Source organism: Sus scrofa, chromosome 4 (genome assembly GCF_054392235.1).
Source record: "Sus scrofa isolate SSC_HxYL_T2T_F1_AM1 chromosome 4, Sscrofa_HxYL_maternal_Yorkshire_Landrace_v2.0, whole genome shotgun sequence".
Taxonomy (NCBI): Eukaryota; Metazoa; Chordata; class Mammalia; order Artiodactyla; family Suidae; genus Sus; species Sus scrofa.
Window position 1 is genome coordinate 76,200,308 of NC_139386.1, and position 26,205 is coordinate 76,226,512.

Below are 26,205 nucleotides of genomic sequence, written 5' to 3' on the forward strand. Positions count from 1 at the left end.
TCGAGTGACTTTTAGTGGAAACATTTATTATGTGTTGGGGGTCTCAGCCGAAAATGACAACAAAGCCCTTCCAGAATCCCAGTGCCAGAGTTACTGGGACAACTTAACATGGTCACAGTAACTCATCTGTCCCCAGGGCCAGGGCTCCCATGCTCTGGAGTTTTGACATTTTCTGAGAAACCAATGGTATGGTAGAGTGAAAAGTGCCTGAGTTTTAAGGTCTACAGATAGGGATCCTAATCCAGATGCTGCCGCTTCCATGCTTCAGATTTTTAACAGCATCTTCATACTTACAGCATTGCCTCACAATGAATCATGAGAATGATGATAAAAATATAAGTAAAGTGTGAAATACGGCAGCTGTTATTGTACTTGTAAATCATGTTCTGAACTACATCAGTTTACATTAAATATAATTCAGGAAACTAAGATACATTCTTTTAATGATTTCTCTATAGCTTTTTTAGTTCCTTCAGGCTGCTGGAATATTTTTCTATAATACCTGATCACCCAGCTTCATACATTAAAAAAGACATATCAAAAGCAGACTATGCCATTATGTTACCCCAAAGCCCACCATTTAGTGAAAAAGTATTTCTTGCCTCCCACCCTCTGCTGCCCGGTGTCCATAAGTCCACTTTCTTCACAACAGTGATGCCACAAGGACCCAGGCCCTATACACCACAATTGGTCCTGGGGATGCACTGAAGACCAGACTCTGCTCTGTGCGAATGCTTCACCTGAGGATCACTATGACCTCAGAAAGCTTAAGTCCATTCTGGTGACTTCCTAAATGTTTAGAGCTGAAATAATAACAATGGTATTAACATCTACCATTGCATTCTGAGTGCTGACTGCATGTCAGGCATTGTAGTAAAAGTTTCACGTTCATTGTCCACTCTTACCCTCATAATGACCCTATTGTTACTTTTATTCTACAGACAGGTAATGTGAAGGTTAGGCGAGTTAAACCACCTAAGGCCACATGCTAGACAGTGGTAGAATCAGGATTTAAATCCAGGTGTTTAATCCATTTTATTCACATTCTTCAAAAATTCTTTTCAGTAGTGAATGTCTTTTATCTAAACGTTAACAGATCCTTAATAAACAAAGTTGACAAACCCAGTTGTGGTGTCACTAATGTATGATGCTAAGAAATCCCCACTGAGCGCCTGGATCTGGGGGACAAAGTGACGGTCCCCACACGATGTGCATAGAAAGACAGTGGTATTGAGGGCCACAGAGTTCTTACGGAAAATTTAAAGCAGTGGAAATGGAAGCGCTGCCATGTGGGGAGACTCTATAGCCTGGAAGGTTTTTCCCTCTCCTTTTAGCCACAGCAAGCTCCTCCCCATTCCATTGAGCCATTTCTACCTGGAGCACCCAGCTTCCAAAGAGAAGAGAAAGTTTGGTTCATCCACTCCCCAGCCAGGTTGGCTGACAGAGAATACACGTCAGAAAGAGAATCCAAAGCACGAAATTATCCCAAAGAGAAGTTTTCATGGGCTGTGTGTGCGAGTACACACACACACACACACACACACACACACACACAGAGTTTCCCCAGAGGTTTGATCTGACAACACACACTGCTGGGGGAATGGGGACTCTGTACCCAGCCCCTCACCCGGATGACTTCAGGCTGCAGGTGTAGATCTCACCTCACACTGCCTTTATTCAGAGCAACCTACTTGAGCACTGCCAACTTTTTACTTCACACCTCTGTCACCCATGGGTCTCAGTAGTGGTCTATTTCAACTGCTGTTTCCATTTTCGTTTGTTTGTCTCAACTTCAGTAGTTTTGACAGTTAATGTTGGAAATGGTCATTTTCTTGGAAGCTGGAATTTTCAGATTACTTCTGAGAACTGTCATTTTCCTGAAAAAGTCTTTGATGCTCAATGAGGGCCCAGAGGATTTAGCCGGGTTTCTTTAAATGAGCAGGTAAAAATGCTCTTCGCTATGGCCCTGTAATTAGACATGATTTGGTGTTTGCCTTCTAGAACTGTGTTGGGACTCACGACCCTCAGATTAGAGAAGCTGCTCACCCTCCATCCTGAACCCTACATAACAGTCTTTGGCAAACAGTGACACAATAACATAAGATCTAAGAGTTCAGATACACTTTTTTATATTTTTTTTTCTGTGTATTAAGGTGAGCCAAACAAATTAGAGGTAAAAGATGTGTGACTTTGCTGAGAAGGAAATTTAGAATGCGGTCACAATGACTCTTCACCTGAGACACACATTGTAACTTCCTTTTCCAGAATCAATTGTCCAAACACACCTGCAACCAGTAACAGCCAGTATCCCAGATGTAGTAAAGCTGGAAGGTGTAGAGACGGAATATTTGCAAACATGAGGTGCGCACATTTTAAAATTCTACCTCTTCATTAATGTCATTCATGTCAGATAGGCCATATAACCCTATACCTGACCCCATACTAGAGTAGTTTTCTTCTCTTTGAAGCAACATCTCTTGGGAGAGGTCAGGACTTGTTTAAAAATCTTTTTCATATACCCTATCTGGGAATCCTGCCAAAATGTCCTACTTAACGTTCATCCACACCTGTTCTATAAACAATCCTGACTGCTTGCTTGGAAAAGAAGTACCAACCCGGATTCTAAAGTAACCAAGTGATTTCCTCATCAGAAACCAAAAATGAGAAGGCAAACATCAAACCCTTAAAACAGTAATAGAACTTTTACAGAGTTACTGTACTTATGGAAAAGAAAATACTGCTTTAGAGTAAGAGAGCTATTTTACCAAGAAAAATACATTTAGTTAAAAAAAAAAACAATTTAACAGAATCATGAAGTAAGAATTCAGAGGAAATTATTCCTATCAAAAAATCACCATCCATTTCACTGAGGATTTTTGTCATAATTCAATGGATGGGACTCCTATCATATTTAAAGCATTATTTAATATATAAAATTGAAGATGAAGTACAATTGCATCTGCGTGAACTTTAGAAAGAATAAATCTGATCTCTTGGCTGGCAAGCAGGGCAGTGGTGGCCTGGGCTGTGGAGTGGGTGGTGCATGGGATAACTGAGGCGAGGCCCAAGTGAACTTGGGGGGTGATGAAAATGTTCTATATCTTGATGGCAGTGGCAGTTTCCTGAGTACACACATTTGTCAAAACCTGCTGAAGCACTAGCTGAAAAAGGGTGCATTTCACTTATTTGTGGAGTCTAATAAATGGAATAGATGATTCTATCTAAAAAAACAGAAACAGTGCTTGCTTCGGCAGCACACATACTAAAATCGGAACAATACACAGAAGATTAGCAGGGCCCCTGGGCAAGGATGACACGCAAATTTGTGAAGCATTCCAGATTTTTCTTTGGAATGGATAAGCAATGAGATCCTGCTGTATAGCACTGGGAACTGTATCTAGTCACTTACAACGGAGCATAATAATGTGAGAAAAAAGAATGTATACATGTATGTGTAACTGGGTTACCCTGCTGTATAGTAGAAAATTGACAGAACACTGTAAACCAGCTCTAATGGAAAAAATAAAAGTCATTATAAAATAAAATAACAGAAACAGATGATGGTCAAGGAGAGCTGACTTGGGGTCCCCAGGGGGGAAGGGGAGGGGAATCATGAAGTAAGAATTCAGAGGAAATTATTCCTATCAAAAAATCACTATCCATTTCACTGAGGATTTGGGGGTAGATGGGCATTTTGAGAGTTTTTTTTGATGTAAACTATTATATTTGGAATGGATGAGCAGTGGAGCCCTAGTGTACAGCACGGGGAACCATGTGGGACTGGGTCACTTTGCTGCATAACAGAACTTGAAGAAATATTGTAAAGCAACTATACTTTAATAATAATAAAAAAAAAACAAGTTTTTTTTAAAAGGGTGCATTTTATTGAAGGTAGATTAGGCTTCCATAGAGATGAATCCCCTTTCAAAACAAAAATAAAGCAAAACAAAGGGGTGCATTTTATTGAAGGTAGATTAGGCTTCCATAGAGATGAATCCCCTTTCAAAACAAAAATAAAGCAAAACAAAGGTATGCACATTCATAATATATATAATAATTTACAATGTTGCACCAGTTTCTGCTGTACAGCAAAGTGGCATAGGCATACATACATATACATTCATTTTCTCATACTACCTTCCATCATGTTCTCTCCCAAGAGATTATAGTTCCCTGTGCTGTACAGTAAGGAATATTGCTTATCCATTCTAAATGTAAGAGTTTAAACATTTTAATAGGTACCCAAATTCTTCATATGTACAGTTTTCATTTCCTTTTTTCTGCCATGCTCCATTACTGACCTCTGCTGAGCATCAAGTAGATTTTACAAGAAAATTTAGAAGTCTTATCTTCATGGGTTTCCCTCCTCCTAGCAACTGTTTCTCCACAAATATATATGCCTATTAAAGCTACTGCACCTAAGTAATACATTCCTGCTAGAATAGCTCATAGAGCGGTCTGCAGGTCAGGATAATCATAGGTTCACTGGCGGTGGAGTTAGAACGTATTTGCCTTGGGGTGCAGCCTATTGAAATCATTCTCACCTCTTTGCAAAAAGCTTTACATTTTAAATTATACTCTTAAAATGGATCTCCTGTCTTCAAAAATACTGGATCTGTATTAGTTTCCTGTTGCTGTTTTAACACATTACCACAAAATCAGTGGCTCAAAACAAGACACATTTAGAATCTTATGGTTCTAGGAGTTCCCATCGTGGCGCAGTGGTTAACGAATCCGACTAGGAACCATGAGGTTGCGGGTTCGGTCCCTGCCCTTGCTCAGTGGGTTAACGATCCGGCGTTGCCGTGAGCTGTGGTGTAGGTTGCAGATGCGGCTCTGATCGCGAGTTGCTGTGGCTCTGGCGTAGGCCGGCAGCTACAGCTCCGATTCGACCCCTGGCCTGGGAACCTCCATATGTCGCAGAAACGGCCCAAAGAAATAGCAAAAAAAAAAAAAAAAAAAAAAAAAAAAAAAAAAAAAAAAAAAAAAAAAAGAATCTTATGTTCTAAAGGTCAGAGGCTAGAAATTAGTTTTATGGGATTAAAATCTAGATGTTGGCAGGAGCCATATCTTTTTGTGGAAACTAAGGGAGAATCTGCTTTTCTGCCTTTTCTAGCTTCTAGATGCCCCCCCCCACTTGTGGCCTCTTCCTGCATTTTCTTTAAGGGGTATCACTCCCACCTCTGCTTCCACTGTAACGTCTCCTCTTCCCACTCCAATCTCCCTCTTATAAGGACCCATTTCTTTACACTGGGCCTATCTAGATTATCCAAGATAATCATCCTATCTCAAATCCTTCACTTCATCACTTCTGCAAAATCCCTTTCTCTGTATAAAGTAACAAACTCATAGGTTTAGGCGATTAAGACATGAAGATCTTAGGAACTATTCCACCTCTGACAGTATCCAGAAACAATTGGCCATAAATTTCCCTCTTTTAAAAACCAAGTGGACTCAACAACAACAAAAAAACAACTAACCCAATTTAATCATTGGCCAAGGATTTGAACAGACATTTCTCCATATAACATATGCAAGTGGCCAGCAAGCTTATGAAAAGATGTTCATGGAGTTCCCTTGTGGCACAGTGGGTTAAGGATCCTGCATTGTCACTGCAGTGGCTCAGGTAGCTACGGCACAGGTTTGATCCCTGGCTGGGGGAACTTCCATATGCCACGGGCAGAGCAAAAAAAAAAAAAAAAAAAAGGCTCATTGTTGCTAGTCATTAGGGAAATGCAAATCAAATCCCCAGCAAGACACCATTACACATGTACTGCCAGGATGGTTATTTTTAAAAATGGAAAATAACAAGTGTCATCATTGATGTGAAGAAATTGGTAACCTGATGCTTTACTGATGCGAATGTACAATGGTGCCTCCTCCATGCAAAAGAGTTTGATGATTCCTTCACAAGTTAAGTTAGAACTAACCTATGACTCAGCAATTCTACTACATCAATGCAAAAGAATTGAAAATACGTGTTCCAACAAAACTGTGTATATTGTTCATAGCAGCACTACTTAACAATAGCCAAAAGGTGGAAGCAGCCCAAATGTCCAGCAGTGGATGATGACAAGAGAAACTATTTAGCCATAAAAAGCAATGAAGCATTGGAGATGCTACGTCACGGGTGGATGAATCTTGGAAACATTACGCTAAGTGAAAAAAGCTAGGCAAAAAGGCCACATATTGTATATAATTACACCTATTTGAAATATTCAGAATAAGCAAATCCAAGGAGACAGAAAGAAGTCTAGTGGTTGCCTGGAGCTTGTGGAAGTGGGAACAGAGAGTGACTGTGTAATGGTAAGAGATTTCCATTGGGGTGATAAAAAATTCAGAAACTGGATTGTGGTGATAGTTGCACAACGATGTATGTGTAGTTTATGCCACTGAACCATGCATTTTAAAATTGTTAAAATGGAGGAGTTCCTGTCGTGGCTCAGTGGTTAACGAATCCGACTAGGAACTATGAGGTTTAGGGTTCGATCCCTGGCCTTGCTCAGTGGGTTAAGGATCCAGCATTGTCATGAGCTGTGGTGTAGAAACAGCTACACAGAAATGGCTCAGATCTGTCGTGGCTGTTGCTCTGGAGTAGGCCTGTGGCTAGAGCTCCGATTAGACCCTAGCCTGGGAACCTCCATATGCAGTGGGTGTGGACCTAGAAAAGACACACACACACACACACACACACACACACACGCACACACAAATGTTAAAATGGTAGATTGTATGGTTTGTATATTCTACCACAATTTAAAACCTAAATAGAAAGGTATTTTTAATTCACATCTTTCAAAGTTTATTTTTATAAATATGTACACCCTTGCATCTCATTGTTCTGGGACACTGAAAAGTTTTCAAACCCTCAGTCAATCACTTCTCCACTCCTAAATTTACTCAGCTGCCTGAGGCGGGATATTCAAGTGTAAAGGGGGCTGTTTTCAGCTTCTTGAAATTCACATGAGGGAGATTTTAAGCCTGCTTTCTGTAATAACGCCCACATCATTTTCTCTACTCTTGAGTCATTAAGTGTTTAAATGATATTTTAATGAAATGTCCCAAATTATGAGAAGTGTTCATATCTGACTAATAGGCAGTTTTTTAAAGGTTGAGAGACTGTGTATCTGGAGGTATTTTTTAGAGTCTTTCCTTTCTTAGACAAAAGCAGCCTTCTGAGCTGACCTTGGGAAGGAATTGCCAATCCAAGAAGCTGCACACGTAATGTCTGCCACTGCACTTCCTTCAGGATGTGAGGGAAAATCTGATCTTTTATCTGCAAAGTTTATAGATTATAACATCAGCACTACGCTTGTACAATGAGTGGATAAAAAGGGATTCGGTGTGAGGTGCACCACTGAAAAATAATGCTATATCTTATGTTTATTATAACAACTCGTGTAAACCCAGTTGGCCCAGCAGACCTCTGGAGTATTTAACAACCAGTATGATTCTCTCCATTTACCAGGGAGAGAGGACGGTCCAGGGGAAGCAGAGAGAGTCCAAATATCCAGCTTCTAGCACCGGAGCTTGACTTCAGGAACACTTCACTTCCAATACATACTCTCTGAACATCAGCCAGTTTGCTTTTGCAAGGGGAAGTTCCCAGGATAAACTAAACTTAGAAAATGTTGAGCACTATATCCTCCTTGTGAAGCTTAGTCATTTATATGAAGGTATTCAAGGCCCTGAGAATTCCTGCAGTGGAGAAACTTGCTAGATTTTGTTTAGCTTAGCATAGGTTTGCTTCTAGAATTCATTATTCCAGGTAATGTTGTTTGTATCCTATAGAAAACTCTTTTTTTTTTTTTTTTTGGTCTTTTCTAGGGTCGCACCCACGGCACATGGAGGTTCCCAGGGTAGGGGTCGGAATTGGAGCTATAGCCGCCGGCCTACGCCAGAGCCATAGCAATGCCACATCCGAGCCGCATCTGCAACCTACACCACAGCTCACCGCAACGCCAGATCCTTAACCCACTGATCGAGGCCTGGGATCAAACCCACAACCTCATGGTTCCTAGTCAGATTCGTTAATCACTGCGCCACCAAGGGAACTCCTAGAAAACTCTTAATAAATGATACTCTAAAGGATGAACTGGAATTTCATGGGCACACCAGTACTTATTTTTATCGTACCGTTAATAATTAGCCCACAGGCAGTAAGTAATACGGGTTAGGGTATTGTAGAACCCTAAAGCTCATCTTCACCCAGCCCCCAGAAAATGCGCTATCTCCTGCCAATTATGATTGCAAAAGGTGAATTACTTAATATTGAGTATAAGAATTAGATTGCTCTCGTTAAAGTCTACCACTAATTAGACATTTATTAGAGAGAGCAGGCGTCTATAAAAGCATAAAAAAGAACAGATGCCCATTCTGCAGAGCACCCTCCTGAGTTAAATGACGATCTGAAGAGCTTCCATCCGAAAGTACATGCTAGGGGTCATGTTCACAGACCAACAGGTGTGTGTAGCAGCAAGGTCAGGCTTCTGTATATTATCAATACCTAACATGGCACAAATCTAACAGGGAAAAGCTTTCCTTAATCATAAATTGTATCATTTTATGCCCTATCTTCCCTTTTACCACAAGGAAGAAGTTTGCATTTATTCAAGTTTATCATTCTAAAGGAAGAATTATAGTTTTATTATTTTCTTCCCTAAAGCATACTCTTCAGAAAAAAATTTAAAAGAGTATATGAAGGAAATATTTTATGTTATTATTTTCCCATACTGATTTTCAGCAATTTTCAAAGGATTTCCTGTTTTTAGTGCTGTAATCTACTTATACCCTCCTCAGGGGGGAAAAAACGATCAAGGACTATTTCTTGGTAAATGCTCTGGATTTATTCCAGCTTGTTTTGTAATAAAAACATTCTGGAACAGATTAGTTGGTAAAAATGAAACAGAGATGGTAAGAACAAACTTTTTCAATGAGACCTTATTCCACATGTTGAAATGCTACTGAGGCAAGAAATAAAAACAGAGCTGAGTGTTAAGAATTATTGAGAAGAATTCCTGTGTGCGCGTGCGCGCACCCCGCGTGCACACGTAAAAAAGGAGCTAACCCTACTCAGCTTTTTAAATGTGTATTTTCTTTCGGCTTTTTTTTTTTGGGCCGAACCTGCCGCATATGGAGGGTCCCAAGCTAGGGGTCTAATCGGAGCTACAGCTGCCCGCCTACACCTGCCTGCCTACACCACAGCCACAGAAACGTGGGATCTGAGCCGTGTCTGCAGCCTACATCACAGAAACGCTGGATCCTTAACCCACTGAGCAAGGCCAGGGATTGAATCCGAACCTTATGTTTACCAGTCAGGTTTGTTTCTACTGCGCCACGACAGGAACTCCTCCTTTGGCTTTCTTGAAAGCGGTACTGATTTCAAGTATTTTCATTTACCACTGAATAATTTTCCCCAAGGAGCAGGAAACAATATTTGTTGACATAATTAATTACCACTGAATTAATAAACTACACATCAACCCATGTCTCTATGGATGCAAGTGTGATTTATTAAACACAAAGAAATCACAACAGAATCCCCAATTCCAAATCCAGATGTATGTAGAAATTAAAACCAGTGGCTGCCTATAATATTTACAATCTAACTTCAGAATTCTCTCAAGAATTGCACTAGTGTAAAAACGGAAGTCATAGAGATAAGACCCATCATTGCAGGAGTTCCCACGGTGGCTCAGTGGGTTAAGAATCTGACTGTAGCACTTGGGTCACTGTGGAGGCACAGAGGTTTGACCCCTAGCCCGGTGCAGTGGGTTAAAGGATCTAGCGTTGGGGCTGGGATTCAATCCCTGGCCATTAAAAACAAACAAACAAACAAACAAATGATAAATAAATAAATAAATACTGTTAAAAAAGACCATCATTGCCCATGTGAGGCACATATCAAAGACATCAGAACAGAAAGTTGCAAACACTTTGTTCTAAAATGGGATTATAAATGAAGGGCAGTGGGAGTTGAAAAGACAGGGATCACTGGGCCAGAAGGAAATCGAGAAGGCTTCATGAAAGAAATGGCATTTGATCTGGATCCTGAGTAGATGTATGGATTGGACATGCAGAGATGGATAGGAATGAGAGAGAGAAATTCTAGCCAGAGGAGCCAGAATAAGCAAAGTGACAAAGAGAGCAAAGCGTGGGAGGCATAGCTTTCAGGAAAACGAAATCAGTTTGGAAAAAGCCAGTGTAGATGAAGGAAATTACTCATAACAGCTAAAATATGCCAGAAGCTGTTTCATTTTTTGTACAGTATATCATTCAGTCCTCATCACAATTCTAAGAAGTGGGTGCTATTTTATACGGAAGTTAAAATGAGGAAACTAGAGCATAGGAGGATGAAGAAACTCGTTTGAGGTTCCCAGGGTGGAAAGGGACAGAGCTGGAGGTTCAAATCCAGAAAATATGAGATCAGAGCCTGTATCTTGAACTGAAGCATCATATTTTAGCCCAAACTGAACTCAACACCTTCCACCCTAGCTGTGCTTCTCCTCCTGGAGAAGAATTCATCTCGTCTCAGCATTTTAAGCAGCATCCAGGGAATTCCCTGGGGGCCTAATGGTTAAAGATCCAGCATTGTCACCCCTGTGGTGCAGGTTTGATCCCTGGCCCAGGAACTTCCACATGCCTTGGGCATGGCCAACAAACAAATGCAGCATCCATCCACCCAGGGGCTGACGCTGGAAATCAGGCACTGTCTGGACTCCTTACTCCTGTCACCTCCACGTCCCATCGACTGCCTAATCTGGGCTGGTTTCACTCCTATGGAGCTCTCAAGACTTCTGCCCTTCTCTCCATCACTCCACCTCTCCTGTGGTCCACGTCACCTGCCATGGCTCACCTCCGCTAAGAGACAGCCTCCAGTGTGGCCCCTTGTCTTCCCTCCGAGCAATGGTTCTCAATTTGTGGTCTCAGGATGAGGACTCCAGCATCCCCTGGGAGCTTGTTAAAAATCCAGATTCTTAGGCTGCCCTCAGATCTACTTGGGGGAGGGATCCAGCAAAGGATGTTCTAACAAGCCCTCCAAAGACTTCTGACAGACACTGAACTTTGACTCGCTCAATTATTTCTCTACGATACAACCAGAGCACACCTTCCAATGGCAAATTAGACCAAGCCCTTTCTTCTGCTGATTCATTTTCACACGCTTACTCTTAGGTGCTGTTTCATCAGAGAAACCACCCTACTCAGTCAGTTGGGGTTCCCTGTGCATCGTCTGTTTGCCCCCACACTTCCCTTTCAGAGCACTTATCACACTTGACCGGAATCGCTTATCTGTCTCTCTCTCTTTGATCTGCACACTCTAGAAAGGTAGGGGTGGAGTTTGTCTTGCTCATTACTAATTCCCAGCACTGAATACAGAGGCTTTCACAATATGTAATAGTCCTTTGTGAAGGAGAAGAGAGAGGGAAAGAAAAGAATGGATGAAATGACAGCTACGGTCTTATCCTAAAAAACCTGAATGTCAGGTTAAAAAGTTAGAAATCTGGCAGATAATGGAAGGTCACTGAAAGTTTCTGACCTGAAGACCAGGAAGAGGGGTGGTTGAAATGTTCAAACCATGAGCAGGGGATGAGTCATGGGCTGTGGAGCAGAGAGTGGACTGGCCAGTGAGGGAGAGAGAAGAGCAGAGGAAAACCGGTGGTGAGCGCTGGAAACTCAGAATGAGTTTCCTGGGAAATGCAACAGAATTGGACCGAGGTTACCTGGTTTTGGATGAGCTGACCAGGGCAACCCACAGGTACTACCACCTGGAAAATGCTTGTTTCAAATCCAGGCGAGTAAAAAGATGGTGACACTTTTAGCAAAAATAATAAGTACGGAAGGTAAGCCAAGTTCTGGCTGAAGGAATGATGAGCTCAGGGTACATCTTACGTAGGGTAACGTGGGTTATCTGGATAGAAGTATCCGGTGTAAATGTTGGTGGGGCTGGGGTGTGGGTGGGGGTGGGGAGGAAGAAAGGCTTAAAGAGACAGGCTCGGGAGGCATCGTAGAGAGCTCAGGGTTGAAGCCACAGAGAGCCTGCTGGAGGCAAGAGTTAGTGACATGAGAAAGGTGAAGGTGGAAACCTGCTACAATTGAAGGGGTGGTGGAAGTGGGGGGCAGACTTCTTAAGAATCATTAGTAACACACATAAAAGCAAAAAGATTGTAAACCCAGCAATTAAAAAATGAAGTTGAGTAGGTACTATTTCCTACCTCACTTCCACTCCCCAGGGTTAACGATGCGGGAGCACCTCCTGGGTATCCCTCCAGCCTTTTCCTTTGCTTATTCATATGGACTCTGAGCTCCCCTTAAATACACTCTCATCTCAAAAGTCTATGCCCTTCCAATTCATTCTCCAGCAATAGTTAACAAGTACTAGAGGCAAAATGGACTTCTGAGCTCAGAAGCATACAAACCCATAATTACACCTGTATGGAAGGAAGCACAAAACATCCATGTACTGAATTTATAGGATGGAAGTACCTTATTAAATGTAGGGTTTTTTTGTCATTTTTTTGGTCTTTTGTCTTTTTAGGGCTACACCCGAGGCATATGGATGTTCCCAGGCTAGGGGTTTAATCAGAGCTGCAGCCGCCGGCCTACGCCAGAGCCACAGCAAATGCCAGATCCTTAACCCACTGAGCAAGTCCAGGGATCGAACCTGCAACCTCATGGTCCTAGTCGGATTCGTTTCCACAGTACCACAACGGGAACTCCAAATGTAGGGTTTTTAAACCATACATTGAAATGACAGTTTTTATTTTTTTATTTTATTTTATTTTTATTTATTTATTTATTTATTTTTTTTTTTGGTCTTTTTGCTATTTCTTGGGCCGCTCCTGCGGCATATGGAGGTTCCCAGGCTAGGGGTCGAATCGGAGCTGCAGCCACCAGCCTATGCCAGAGCCACAGCAACGCTGGATCCGAGCTGCGTCTGCAACCTATACCACAGCTCACGGCAACGCCGGATCGTTAACCCACTGAGCTAGGGCAGGGATCGAACCCGCAACCTCATGGTTCCTAGTCGGATTCGTTAACCACTGCGCCACGATGGGAATTCCGAAATGACAGTTTTTAACGGAAGAAAGTAATTATAAGTATTATATTAATTAAGCACTTAAATATTTTGGGTGGTCAATTTTTTTACACCATTCTGGTCCCTTTACTTTCCCATAAATATTCAAAACAAAAACCAATTACGTGGAGGATTTTATGAAAGCTCTTCATGAATTCAGGCTGGCCAGTGGAGGTAGCTTTATAAATATCGTTGAGGACACATGGATCATCACAGTGGACCCCACTCCCACAGTCGAGAGAACTGACTAAAAAATCAGCCTTTGGGATAATATAGATAGAGGAGATATGGACCATTTTTGACTCATTCCAATAAAGAGTCTCAATCTTTGTAGTCACAATACAGCATCCACGGGAATGGTACACTTCAAAAGAAAAGAGCACTTATTGGTTCTCCAAGTAGGATGAATGCCTAATGTCTGTCCTTCATGAGAACTTAGAACGTAAGTTCCATGAGGATGGCATTGTGTTGTCCTATTATGTCCCCAGACTTTAGCAGCACTGCCCAGAGTAGATGATCAATACCAGTGGAAGGAAGGACAGAGGGAGGGAAAGGGGACAAGGGAGGAGGCCTCCGCCTTTGGCCCAGCTATGAAAACCAGACCTCGTCACACTACACTCATGTACACTGGGTACCTTCTAAAGGGTGGCTGCTCTCACTTCATGTTTTATTTGAAAGACAAAGAAGAAAGAAAGTTCTAATTTCCTGGAAGCACTCCCTCCTGGCCTGGCATCTCCAGGGAGCTCCTTGGCCTTCTCTTTAGAGGAGAGCATCCCAAAAATTCTCAAAATTTTCAAGTCAGACACTTGACATTTTTTGAGCATCTGACCAAGGATCTCATTTATTTTTCCATTTTACCATTAAGATATTTTTAAAGTAAAGATCTAAGGAGTTCCCGTTGTGGCTCAGCGGTTAACGAATCTGACTAGGAACCATGAGGTTCGGATCCCGCGTTGCTGTGGCTATGGTATAGGCCGGCAGCTATGGCTCCGATTGGACCCCTGGCCTGGAAACCTCCATATGCCACAGGAGTGGCCCAAGAAATGACAAAAAAAAAAAAAAAAAAAAAAAAAAGATCTAAAAATTTCCTTAGCTGAGCAAAAGATGGGTAAAATTTCATATTTACGATATTTATTTTAGGAAGATAAGAATGTTCCCACCTTGATGCTGTGAAACTAGCTTGGTGAAAACTTTCCTCAACAATCTAAGCCACTTTTACATAAATGTTATTTTTAAATATCTGGTCATTTACAAAGCACTTTTAAATACATTTTCTGAACAATCATGGGCGAAAATAAGAAATCCCATTTTACAGATTAGAAAATTGAGGCTCAGAAATCTTTAATAACCTACTTGAAGTTACAGAGCTAGGAAGAGAAGGAAAAGCTATAAGAATTTTGACTCATTTCCTTCTGGCTCAGCTAGCTGATTCAGAGAAAAAAAAATTTCAATTATTAGTATTTAATTCATAAACCAAGGCAAGCATCTCAGCATTAGCTCTCACTTTCTAATCTCTCACTAAGTTATTATAAAAGACAGTAGCTCTGCCTAAATTCTGGACTAAATTCTCACAGGAAAGAGTCCTTGATGTGGTTAAAAAGTACACAACCGTTAATACTTCTGTTTCAATCAGATAAGCATAGAAGAAGTCTTTTCTGTGTGTTTCAGAATGTACAGTTGTCAGGCTACTCCATCCATTTTATTTGTTTTGAAATTAACATTTGTGTATCTTTCCCTTGCTCCTGCCTTCTGTGACCTTCCAGACTGACATTGTCATTAAAGAACTAGAAAAACTGTGTGCTGACTGGAGTTAGAAACACAAAGATATTCTATCATTCCCAGCCCATCTTGGTTTTTAGGTTTCTCCAGCTGGACTGAGATATCGCACACAAATATCTTAGCCAAGTGCTTATAATAGAAGCTCAGGTGATGGAGAAGTTTCAGGTCTTTAACAATCACAGATGATGTGAAGTTCAGGACTCAATTTTCCTCCAGCCAGCGGACTCTATCCTGGGTCACCAGAGGCACAAGAATGCCACCAAAAGCTGCTTGGTACTGTACAAGAGAAACAGCTTCTTCTGGAACAGATGTTAGTTTGTAAGGCATTTTATTCAGGATAAGCATTTTTGGTGGACAATATCCATTTTTAAAAATAGATCATGGAGTTCCCGTTGTGGCTCAGCAAGTTAAGAACCTGATTAGTATCAATGAGGATGCAGGTTAGATCCCTGGCTTTGCTCAGTGGGTTAAAGATCTGGCATTGCTACAAGATTCAATGTAGGTTGCAGACGCAGCTCTGATTTGTGGTGCAGGCCTGTAGCAGCAGCTCCAATTCAACCACTAGCCTAGGAACTTCCCTATGCCGCAGGTATGGCCCTAAAAAAATAAAATAAAATAAAATAAAATAAAATAAAATAAAATAAAAGATCATATGTGAGTGGATATATATATAACTGAATCACTTTGCTGTAAACCTGAAACTGACACAACATTGTACATCAACTATCCTCCAATATAAAATAAAATAAAATTAAAAATAGATCAAGGAGTTCCCGTTGTGGCGCAGTGGTTAACGAATCCGACTAGGAACCATGAGGTTGCGGGTTTGATCCCTGCCCTTGCTCAGTGGGTTAACGATCCGGTGTTGCCGTGAGCTGTGGTGTAGGTCGAAGACATAGCTCGGATCCTGAGTTGCTGTGGCTCTGGCGTGGGCTGGTGGCTACAGCTCCGATTAGACCCCTAGCCTGGGAACCTCCCATATGCCACAAGAGCGGCCCAAGAAATGGCAAAAAGACAAAAAATAAATAAATAAATAAATAAAATAAAAATAGATCACATGTAATGCCCTATGGAATTAAATGGAGGTTGTCTAAATTGGGTTAACTCATGGGTTCTGATACAACAGACAGAGGACCCAATTTGAAGCCTGGATGCAGCATAATGCCATCATTTATTCAATCATAGATGTCAGTGAGACCTTGATTTCTCTGATCCTGTTTTCTCATCAATAAAGTGAGGATTCAGTAGAGGAATTCACTAATATTAGCACCTTTCACGGCTAATGTCTGGTAAATTTATTATTTTAAAGCATTCCAAAATGATATAATAGCCACAAAGCATCACAAAACCACTAAAAAGACTGTGCTCTTTTATGACTATCTTGAGAAGAAATCGATATGATGTGCTCAAAAAGATAGATCTTTACACAATTCAGTTAAATGAATTCTCCCTCTTGAAGGTAAAACCGAATATTGATGCAATTACATAGAGGATATTTGCTCTAAGCATTTCAAGTGGGGTTAAAAAAAAAACTGGAATTTAATAAAGAGTAGCCTCCATTGTTTATTTTTGGGGGGTTATGAAAGTTAAAGACCTGAAGATGAAGTGATAGAAAGTAAAATTTTAATATATCTATATGATAGCTGATAATTATGATTAAAATTTCAAATCCTTGAGGAAATCTAATTATTTGCTATATGGCTTGATCGCAAATAATGCAATTCACACACACACATATCTATGTATAGCTGATTTACAATGCTGTGCCAATTTCTACTGCACGGCTATATACATACATTCCCTCTCATATTATTTTCTGTCATGGTTTATCCCAAGAGACTGGATATAGTTCCCTATGCTATACAGTAGGACCTCATTGCAATTAGCCTGATTTAGAGTCCCTTTCCTTCTAAAAGTATTCTTTTTAATATTTGCTAAGACTCTGCAGTTCATTGTTATCAGAGCGTGAGAAAACTTTTCTACACTCCAAAGTCAGAGGAATGCAGTAGAAAGAACACGGAGTCAGCAAGTATGAGTTTTAGCCCTGTTCTTGTTAAAGAGTTTTGTGAGCTTAGGCAAATCACTTAGCCTCTCTGAGCTTCTGTGTCCTAATTGCTAACATTAAGGTGCCTAGGATATTAGACAACTTCAAGGGCCCTTCCGTGCCCAAAAATATTACAGCAAAACCATCTCTGAGCGATAGATGAAATGTCTTAGAGGTTCAGCTCACTTCAGGCATCCAGATATAACTTCCGTATTTCTCAGAGCACAAAAAAGTGCAGGCAAAAATCTCACAGGAAAGATAAGACATTTCATACAGGTGTGTTTTGAAATACTTGCCCAGAATTACCACCCTCACCTATCTGCCAAGACAGTCTTCCCTACATTTACCCCAGGACATTTCCACCATTAACAAGTAAAGAAAAAGTGGAGCATGCAGAATACCACCGATCAGACACAGGTTCTACCTGAAAGGGAAGTATAGCCACTGGTCTCCTTTGCAACTGCAACCTAAGCCACAGCTGTGGAAACACTGGGTCCCCAGCCCACCAGGCCGGACTGGGGATAGAACCTGCGTCCCAGGGCTCCCAAGATGCTGAGGATCCTGTTGCACCACAGTGGGAACTCCTATAATTATACTTTTTAAATGCCATGTATTCAGTTAAATATAGAGGAGATTAGCTGCTGGCTTAGAGGAAAAAGTGGAAGCAGGGATCAAGGCAGATTTAAAGAGATGCCAGAAAAATGAAAACACAAAATGTTTACCTGGTGGGGATACAGGAGCAAGTAAAGGTAAATCAGTGGGAAAGAATAGGAACAGAACAGGCTCATGGGAAACATGAGTGTCGCAACACATTGTGTATGTGTAATCACATCATCAAAGGACCTGTCGCAACACATTGTGTATGTGTAATCACAACATCAAAGGACCTAACTGTCTTCCTGAAAAACACAAGAGCTCCTGTCCCGAACAGGGTGATGGATGTGGAGCACAGAGTAGGCAGAGCCGTCATGACAAGAAGCCATCTAAGCCATGTGTAGGCAGGATGGGATTGCAGAAATCTGGTGTCATAACGAGAAGAAGCGATCTTTGTTGTTGCCTTTTTTGAGTAGTTGTGTAGATAAACCTACTCTAGGGTAGAAGCTGAGCCCCAGGACCTAAATGCCGGGTGGAACCCAAGCTTCAGGGAGGAGAGAGAATTTGACTTTGGTACAGAATCCAGAGAGCAGAAGGCAGGAGGGAGGCCTGCGAAGGGAGCCCTGCTGGCCAAAGCCAGGAGGTGACAAGCCTGGGGAGAGCATCGGTGGCTCAGGGGGATGGTTGAGTTGTTGCTTCTTTAAAAATGCCCAGAAGGCACAGTTGGTCTCATCAGCAGGCCCTCTGGAGCTTAGGTCACAGGCTGGCCTCGTGCCAGCCTTGAGCATCACAGTGGCTCTGTGATAGACTCAGCCAGTGTGGGGCCTGGAAGTGTAGGGGATTTCTGGCCCAGGAGCCGGAGATGCTGGCCCTGTTGTGAAGTTACTGAAGGCAGCCCTGTGGCACGGAGCCTCGCTGTCTGCAGCAGAGACCTTGAGAACACACCATGTGATTCTTCCTCCTTTTGTCCCTCACAGTCCTTTTCCTCATCCTGCTTCCCGAGATCACCTCCCAAAGGAGCTCCCTGTGCTGGAGTCTTGCCTCAGTTTGCTTTGGAGAGAACCCCAAACTAGGAAGCTGTGTCAACACCGGGTTCATGTGAATGGAATTTGGAGACTGCAGGAGCAGGACACCTTGTCTCAGGTCAGCCTGACTGAGAGCAAACTAGGAAATGCCACCCGGATGCAGAGTCTCCTGGACCAGAGGAGAGTAATGTCTAAGTGACTCTGGGAAGTTGCTGCTGTGGCACAGTGGGTTAAGAATCCAACTGCATTGACACAGCACCATAAATCAACGATACTGTAATAAAAATAAAATAAAAATTTTAAATTTATTTTAAAAAATCTTTGTGGGGGTAAAGTCTCTAGCATGAATCTATGTAACCAAAGCCTTAGAAACATCTCATCATATTGTGGGTGTTTATTTTAAATATTGTATGACCAGGAAATTAATTGGCATAGCGGAAATGAATCAGACTAGGAACCATGAGGTTGCAGGTTCGATCCCTAGTCTCGCTCAGTGGGTTAAGGATCCAGTGTGGCCGTGAGCTGTGATGTAGGTCGCAGAAGTGGCTCGGATCTGGCATTGCTGTGGCTCTGGTGTAGGCTGGCAGCAACAGCTCTGATTAGACTCCTAGCCTGGGAACCTCCATATGCCATGGGTGTGGCCCTAAAAGGACAAAAGACAAAAAAAAAAATTTGTACGACCAAACACTCCTGCTCTGGCTCTTAAAAAAAAAAAAAAAAAAAAAAGAATTCTCCTGCAACTGCAGCAGCTCTGTAAGGGTACAGGTTTAACCCCCCAGGGAAGGGGCAGTGGGTTAAAGGATCCTATGGTGTGGCTGTGGCTGCTGTGGCCGCTGCAGTAGGTCGCAGTTGCAGCTCTCCTGGGAACTTCCATATGCCACCAGTGTGGCCATAAAATTTTTTTAATTAAAAAAAATAAAAATCAATAAATGACTCTGGGCCTTGTTATCAGAGAAACATGTTTCCTGTTGCCTTTGCCTTCCTTTATTTCATCCACTTTATCTCTCCATCAGGGCATCTGGTTGACTCCTCCCCCTGTGTCCTGCTGGTGCATCCTGCTGGTAATGAGACTGACTGCACAAAGAGTTCAGTTAAAAACCAAGCAAAAAGACGCTTTATGGAGGAAGACAAGCCAACTGCTAATAAGCACGTGAAAAATTATCAACATCATTAGTCATGAGGGAACTGGAAGTTAATGCCACAGAGAGAAACCATTCTTCCCTCCCTAGAACGGCTACAGTTAAAAAGTAATAAATGTGGATGAACAGGGAACTATTATGCCGAGGAGAAGGATCCTTTTCAAAAGAGAATATAGTCGTCTCCAGTAATGGGAAGTTCTGGGGCGACTATAATCTGTAGTTCACAGGACTGGTCGAAGTAGTTGAAAAAAATGAAAAAGAACGGTGGCCTTGCTGGGGGTGAGTAAAGATAATAACTGATTGGGAAAACGTATGAAAGAACGTCTGATGTAAAGGAAAACGTCTGTATCTTGATGGAGTTTTAAGTTACACAGCTTTGTGTATCTGTCCAAACCCATGAAATGGGGCATTTAAGAAAAAAAATGATTATAAACAAACATTGAACTCTAATTAATGATATATATAATAAAGTATTTAGTAAGAAATCTGCTAATGTCTGAAACTATCAAATGCATTAAAAGATGGATTAATGTGTGCACAGAGAGCTGATAAAGTACCTGTGGTAAATGTGAGTTGTAGGATGGGGTGAGTATATGGGTGCCCACTGTCCTTTCATCTTTTTGGTAGGTTTAAGGTTTTCCATAGGGTAAGTTTCAAAAAAAAAAAAAATCGGTAATGCAATAGAAAAAGGATAGCTGCTTTTCCTGAGAAATTGCTTTATGCCATGTTATCCCTATAATACCTTATATTTTTATTGTCTCAAAAATCCTGAGGAGTAGATATTCCCCCATTATCCTCAGGAGAGAAAAGTACCACCCACAGAGGTTAAATTAACTTCCCCAAGATCAAATAGCAGAATATGATATTCAGTGACTATAAGTATAAACAAATACTATGGCCCAGCAAATCCACTTAAGAAATCCTTTTCAAAAGATTTGTACAAGAATGTTCAGAGCAGCTTTATTTATAATACAGGAAGCAAAGTCAGATCTTTCCCAAAATTATGCTTTTAACTTTCATGATATCCTGGTTTAAAAAAAAAAAAAAAAAAACAGGGATACAATCTCTACCTTTAAGTAGTTCTTGTTCAGTTGGGCAACCAAGTATGTATTTACAAAAGGATGTAGTATCTCAGGGAATTCTGCCCAATATTCTGTGATAATGTCTATGGCAAAATAATCTGAAAAAGAATGGATGTGTGGATATGTATAACTGACTCACTTTGTTGTACAGTAGAAATTATCACAACATTGTAAATCAACTATACTTCAATAAAACTTAAAAAAAAAAAAGAATGTGTGTCTCTGTTTCTCTAAACTTGGAATATCTGTCTTAATCATGACTCCCAGAGGTGCCAGGACATGCAGTCCCAGTGCCAGGGAGGAATGAGAAAGGCAGGCTGGCAGCATAGCTCCCATGCAGCCAGGGAAGCCAGGGGAAGGCTGGCAGAAGGGCCCTGCAACTGCCCAGGTCAGAAAGGCCACAAGTCCACACACACAGTGGTCAGCAAAGAGTTAAGGTGCTATGAGAGGTCATCAAGCCCCAGGCCAACCCAAAATCTAAGGAAAGAGATTGGACCAGAAAAAGAACTGGACTTACAAACATAGGGCCTGGTTACAACAACCATGTTGCTTGTTGTTGTTTAATAGACTTGTCTAGAGCAGTCTTAGACTCACAGAAAAAATATGCAGAAAGTACAGAGATTCATTTCTGCTGTGCCATGAAGGAACTCCTGAGGACCTGTTTTCTAATGTATGCAGTGACCAAAACCCCACTGAAACTCTTCATTTTAAAATGGGGAAAATTGTTTACATACATATAGCTTTGGTGAGACTAAATGAGGTGATAAATATGAGTCTCTGCAGATTAAAAAAAATTAAGAACATTAATATTTAAAGATTTTAAAGGCATCAAGAACATCATTATGGAACCCTGTAGAAGGCGGGCTAAGGGCAGTTACTAGCACTTGGAATTATGCATACTGAATGAGTTAACACAGAAGAGGCCCTGGGCCTAGGGAGGGGCCACTGAAGGTTAGTGAATATTACTGGTATTAGTTTGCTTGCTGAGTGCAAGCCTGTCTGAGTTGTAAGTTCTAGAAGCTTCTGGTTGATCTCTGCTCCTTCCCACTTTCTGTCAGCCTTTCCGGATCCATGTGTCTTTGTCTCAACTAGTCAGAATATGGGGCTCAAGAGTGAGTATGGGTGTGTTTTAACTTGTGCTTTATTTATGCATAAATAACAACTTATTGCACAAACAATAATTTCTTGCTTCTAGTTTCTTCAATGAGTTCTAATTCTTTTCTGTTTCTCTATTCGCTCACTCATGTTCACTTCCCTTTCCTCATCCTTACTTCCCCACCCTCTGCCAAAGTCAAATCAAACTTCACTTGAAATGGCTTTTTATTGTGAATTGTCTCTGCTGAGTCAACGGCCTTCAATGGAACAAAACATTTCCTACCTCCTCTGAAACGTCTATGCTTTTATTCCTATACTCATTGCATTGCTGAGAAAACGATCTCATTTTAAGACAAAATTTATTGGCAGAGATATTTGAAGCAGCTAAATTTGACTAATTCTCAAAACAAGCATCAATTTGGCTTTTCTAGGTATGAAAAAAAAAGCAATATTACCAATTCTGTAGCAACTAAGCAGTCTTTAACTAAAAAGAAATTTTAAAATACAGACATCATAGGTCATGTAGAATGGATAAAAGTGCAGGTTTGAACTCTGACCTATTAGCTGCATAACATTGAGCAAGTGATTTAACCTCTCTGAGCTTCAGTTGCCTTAGCTATGAAATGAGGTACCTTGAGTGCTGTCATGAGGATTAAATATAATAATTACCTTAAAATGCTTACTATACAGGCTGGTCTTAGGAAATACTAAGAAATACTTTTAAGTCAAATGATTTGAACTTCCAACTGTCACTTCTATACTACACATCTGGACTTTGGAAAGTGCCAAAGCTTTTCTAAAAATCTGTAATTCCTTAGCTAAGCATACAAATAGGTAGTTTTGTTCTAAATTATTTCACGTGACTTGTGGCCGTGGTCCCTCTTGTTTGTGCATATGACCCATTTGATCTGAGAGCTGGTATGTCCCTGAATTAGGACAAGGGTTTTGAGCCCTATTATCATGCATGACCAGGAAGAGATCAAAGTAGCCTTTATTTTTCTTTCTGAAACTTAATACAAACTGACAGACCATAAGCAGCAATTTCTGCATCCTGTATCAGTTCCAAGGAACACACCCCACCTCCTGAACTCCCTCTGACCCAAGTTCTCCACCATTCCTCTGGGTATTCATGGAAATTTATTCCCCAGCTCACTCCCCTTCTGTCCTCTTTGCTTTTCCCCCAAGGTCTGCTGAATAAAAAGGTGTCAAATCTCTAAGATCCTTTCAAAACATTGCATAGTACTTGTTTGTTTAAAGAAAGAAAGAAAGAAAGAAAGAAAGAAAGAAAGAAAGAAAGAAAGAAAGAAAGAAAGAAAGAAAGAAAGAAAGAAAGAAAGAAAGAAAGAAAGCCACACATGATTCCTGCCTCTGAGAAGGAGCTGACGTCTTAGGACCTCCACACAGTGCCATGAGGGGCACACAGCTCTTGGAAAGGGGAAGCTGAGGATGACCTTGGATGTGAATTGGGTAGGAAGAGTGGACCCCTAAGATGCATCTAGTTATTTCAGTGTCAAGGTGGCTCCTGAATTGGTCAAGTGGAGGAGAGACTTTCAGTTTGGTCTTGGATCAACTTTTTGGAAATTGTGTCAACTTGGGAAGTTTTCACGTGATAGGCAGTAGTGGGGATAGGACCGGCTTTCACCTAATAATGTTTGTAAAAATCCTTTGCAGACTTAACAAAAAGATTGCTTTTTTTTCTCCAAAAAATTCATAATGTTAATGACAATTAGATAAAAAGATGAATGTTGACTGTCTCCTAATCTACTCTGAGTCACACTATTGAATCTAGCATTTCCAATGTAACTCTGAATTCAGTATGAAATTAAACATGACTGATGTTTTTGTGTATGCAGAAGCCACATACTCTACATGAAAATTTCTAAAAACCAGTCATTCTTTTTTTTTTCCCACTGTACAGCAAGGGGATCAAGTTATCCTTACATGTATACATTACAATTACATTTTTTTCCCCACCCTTTCTTCTGTTGCAACATGAGTATCTAGACAAAGTTCTCAATGCTATTCAGCAGGATCTCCTTGTAAATCTATTCTAAGTTGTGTCTGATAAGCCCAAGCTCCCAGTCCCTCCCACTCCCTCCCCCTCCCATCAGGCAGCCACAAGTCTCTTTTCCAAGTCCATGATTTTCTTTTCTGAGGAGATGTTCATTTGTGCTGGATATTAGATTCCAGTTATAAATGATATCATATGGTATTTGTCTTTGTCTTTCTGGCTCATTTCACTCAGGATGAGATTCTTTAGTTCCATCCATGTTGCTGCAAATGGCATTATGTCATTCTTTTTTATGGCTGAGTAGTATTCCATACCACATGTTCCGAATCCAATCATCTGTTGATGGACATCTGGGTTGTTTCCATGTCCTGGCTATTGTGAATAGGGCTGCAATGAACATGCGGGTGCATGTGTCTCTTTTAAGGAGAGTTTTGTCCGGATAGATGCTCAAGAGTGGGATTGCAGGGTCATATGGAAGTTCTACGTATAGATTTCTAAGGTATCTCCAAACTGTTCTCCATAGTGGCTGTACCAGTTTACATTCCCACCAACAGTGCAGGCGGGTTCCCTTTTCTCCACAGCCCCTCCAGCACTTGTTATTTGTCGATTTATTTTTTTTTTTTTTTGTCTTTTTGTCTTTTGTTGTTGTTGTTGTTGCTATTTCTTGGGCCACTCCCGCGGCATATGGAGGTTCCCAGGCTAGGGGTTGAATCGGAGCTGTAGCCACCGGCCTACGCCAGAGCCACAGCAACGTGGGATCCGAGCCGAGTCTGCAACCTACACCACAGCTCACGGCAACGCCGGATCGTTAACCCACTGAGCAAGGGCAGGGATCGAACCCGCAACCTCATGGTTCCTAGTCGGATTCGTTAACCACTGTGCCACGACGGGAACTCCAATTTGTCGATTTATTAATGATGGCCATTCTGACTGGTGTGAGGTGGTATCTCATGGTAGTTTTGATTTGCATTTCTCTTATAATCAGCGATGTTGAGCATTTTTTCATGTGTTTGCTGGCCATCTGTATATCTTCCCTGGAGAAATGTCTATTCAGGTCTTTTGCCCATTCTTCCATTGATTGATTGGCTTTTTTGCTGTTGGGTTGTATAAGTTGTTTATATATTCTAGAGATTCAGCCCTTGTCGGTTGCATCATTTGAAACTATTTTCTCCCATTCTGTAAGTTGTCTTTTTGTTTTCTTTTTGGTTTCCTTTACTGTGCAAAAGCTTTTCAGTTTGATTAGGTCCCATGGGTAAAAACCAGTCATTCTTATTATTAGAAGAATAACTGGAGTATGGTGGCCAAACTGAGCAAATAAAAATATGGAACTCCCATATTCTGAAATTCAAATTTAATCAAGGGTCCTGCCTTTTATATGGTGACTCCAAGTTACAGAAAAATTTTCAAATAAACAAAAAAATTAAAAATAAAAATGTCGACGATCACCATAGACTTAAGTTGGGCAAGGGCTGCTTTCAGATTTATTGAAATCAGGAGATCTATATATGAGGCCAGCACTGAGATACTGGATCTTGATTCTGAAGATCAAAGGTACCCAAATAGAACCAGAGAAATTCATTTTAGGAATTTCTTGTGGTACAATGGGTTAAGGATCCGGTGTTGTCACTGCTGTGGCATAGGTTTGATCCCCGGACCAGGAACTTCCACAGGATGCAGACACAGCCCCAAAAAATAAATAAATAAAATAATTTTTTGAAAAAGGAATTCATTTTAATACAGGTAACAATAAAGCTTTAATATCTATAGCTAGCATAAAATGCTTAAAAACTTACAAGGAAATACCACTGATGCATTGGAAAAATTGAACAGTGCTATGAAATAAAGCTCACCAAATCTAAATGGCTAAGAAATACGAAATGAATAGGAAAATTCGAAAGAGCAATTGATATATTGTTATACCGATGATAGTCCAAGTACCCAACTAGAAAAGTGACAGCATTTTACTCCTTTTTAAATGGCTCTCTGTGGAATCATGCACCTTGAAAATGTTTGTGTTGAGGATTATTTGAGAAGAACAAAGAAGGTATTTTGTTTCAACCCCAACTGATACACTCCAGTTCAATTCTGGTACTATGCAGACTCCACATGTTAAAGTCTGCGTCCTCCCCAGGACTGCCCCCACCTCAGACACCAGCCACAATGTCAAGGGTCCCCAAACCACTTGCTCTCTGGCCTACTGGCTACGAATTTGGAGGTTCCCATAACCTCCAACAGTTTCAATTATTCACTAGATGAACTCTCAGAATTCAAAAGAGTTATGCTTATTATCACGGTTTTATTATAAAGGACATGACTCACAAACAGTCATTAAAGTCTCAGAGCAAGGTCTAGAGACTTCCC

At 41.1% G+C, this 26,205-nt stretch overlaps 1 long non-coding RNA gene and 1 other non-coding gene across 4 annotated transcripts in view; one reads left to right on the plus strand and one right to left on the minus strand.

The window, feature by feature from the left end:
• Window positions 1-26,205, minus strand: part of LOC102158507 (uncharacterized) — a 277,472-nt gene that overhangs the window by 225,250 nt on the left and 26,017 nt on the right. The window lies entirely within an intron of this gene.
• On the plus strand, window positions 3,239-3,345 carry LOC146403876 (U6 spliceosomal RNA). Its single transcript, XR_014845042.1, has one exon. It is a non-coding gene; the product is annotated as a U6 spliceosomal RNA (small nuclear RNA).